The sequence below is a fragment of the Octodon degus genome, unplaced genomic scaffold (genome assembly GCF_000260255.1).
Source record: "Octodon degus isolate 3935 unplaced genomic scaffold, OctDeg1.0 scaffold00027, whole genome shotgun sequence".
Classification (NCBI taxonomy): Eukaryota; Metazoa; Chordata; class Mammalia; order Rodentia; family Octodontidae; genus Octodon; species Octodon degus.
The window spans coordinates 15508853-15510915 of record NW_004524603.1 but is presented as its reverse complement, the minus strand read 5'-3'; the positions used below and the strand labels follow the sequence as shown (position 1 = coordinate 15510915).

Below are 2063 nucleotides of genomic sequence, written 5' to 3'. Positions count from 1 at the left end.
AAAAAAAAAAAAAAAACTAGGAAATTTCAATTAATTTGAAGATCAAGACAAAGGAGAACATGAAGTCTGGCAGATATAAAGGTGGGGTCCAGACAATACATCAGAAAAAAGGGTCAGCATGGGATGTCAGGGTGGGGTGCACAGCAAATACTGTGTACAAATAAAAGCCAGGCAGTGGGCCAGCAATAGAAGACTTTGTTTGTTTTTACTTATGTAAAAAGCCACTAGCCAGGCGTGGTGGTATCCTGGCTGTAATCCTAGTACTCAGGAGGATCACTCTAAATTCAAGGGTGCAACTACATATATCCTCTCAAAAAACAAAACAAAACAAAAAAATTAAAATTAAAAAATCACCAACCCATAAAAAAAGTAGCATTGTTGGGGGCCTGCCCCTTAGCTCAGTTCTTTAAGTGGCTGCTTTGACAAAGCAGTCAGGCTCAGGTTGCTGTGGTTCGATTCCCACAACTCCAGCCAGCCAAACCTGCCCTGAAGGCATTCTGAGGAAAAAAAAAAAAAAAATCCTTAAAAAAGTAGCATTGTAAAGAGAGATTCAAATAACTGGATTCAAAAACAGAACTTGGAACTTGGGGGGCTGAGGTAGGACTGTGAGTTTTGATACCAACCTGGGTTACAAAGTGAGCTAAAAGGCCAGCCTGAACAGCATAGAGACCCTGTCTCAAAAAGATTGGGGAGGTGCTGGGGAGAAGGCTCAGTAGAATAAGCGCTGGCCTGGGAAGGGCAAGGGCCTGAGTTCAATCCCCTGTTCCACCAAAAAATAAAGAAAGTATACATATATGTATATGTATATGTATACCCTGGTCTATGGGGGGTGAAGCAGGAATCTGAGGCCAGCCCATATGACATAAGGAGACCCTGTCTAAACCTCTCCACACCAAATCCTCAATCCCCAGATACTACACTCGATTCCACCTTTAGAAATTAGCAGGGGCCGGGGAGATGGCTTAGTGGAGAGCTTTCCTGGCAAGTGCAAGGGCCTGAGTTTGATCGCTGGTTCAGCCAAAAAAGAAATTAGCTGGAATTGGGCCGAGGTGAAAGCTAAGTGCATAAGCCCCTACCTGGCCAGTGCAAGATCATGAGTTCAGTCCCTGGTACTAAAAAGGGAAGGAAGAAAAAAAAAAAAAAAAAAATGAAATTGCTTCTTTCCGCATCCCTTTAGTGAAAACAATTATCCTTCACCCCTTACGTGTAGATACACTGAAAGCTCCAGACTGCTTGCTAATAAATATGTCACAGGAAAAGGCTTCGAATGTTTACAAATTCCTCCATCAATACAACAAGGAGTTCCGTACTAGCAGGACTATTTCTACATATTTGTATTCAAATTGCCAGCCTGATGAAAACTGGCCTATTAAACTTGAATCTTGGGCTGGTGAAATGGCTCAGTGGTCTAAAGCACCTACTTAGAACAAGCTAAGCTAAGCAAAGCACAGGGACCACGGTTCAATCCCCCAGCACCACATGCCAGCCAGCCCCGCACCCTGGTGGGCTGAGCTGGCCACACACACAAAAATAAATAAATAAATAAATAAATAAATAAATATTAAAAAAAATAAATAAAATAAAATAAACTTGAATCTTTTCCAACCCATAATAACAAAAGCTTAGTCACTACTGATCCCTGCCTTAATACACATACATACACACACGCACGCTAGAGCGTGCAGCTCGGCAGTTCTTCTACACTCATGGCCTGTGTGCACCTGCCAAGCCTGCTCCACTTACAGTATTTTTCTAACGTTCTTCTCTCGCTTACCCAAAACCAAAAGTCTTCCCTGGGGCGCCCGGGGTCCCGGTTAAGGAGGACGTGTGAATTTCAAAACGCATGCGGCGCCAGAGAGAAGAGCGGTATTAGGCTGCTCGGAACATCAAGGGCCAGAGAGGGGACCCCGGCCCCGCATCGCCGGGATCTGAGACAAAGCTCAGAGCCGCCGCCCGCCCGCGACCAACGTACAAAGCGCGGCGGCGCGGGGCGGAGGGCGTTAGGAGCCACCAGCCTGCGGCGACAGCGGCCGTTAACCCGGCCACGGCCTAGCGCCCGCGAC

At 45.9% G+C, this 2063-nt stretch overlaps 1 protein-coding gene across 1 annotated transcript in view; it reads right to left on the bottom strand.

The window, feature by feature from the left end:
* The window catches only part of Mkrn1 (makorin ring finger protein 1), a 25669-nt gene that overhangs the window by 22976 nt on the left and 630 nt on the right, over window positions 1–2063 (bottom strand). The gene's annotated exons all lie outside the window — the stretch shown is intronic.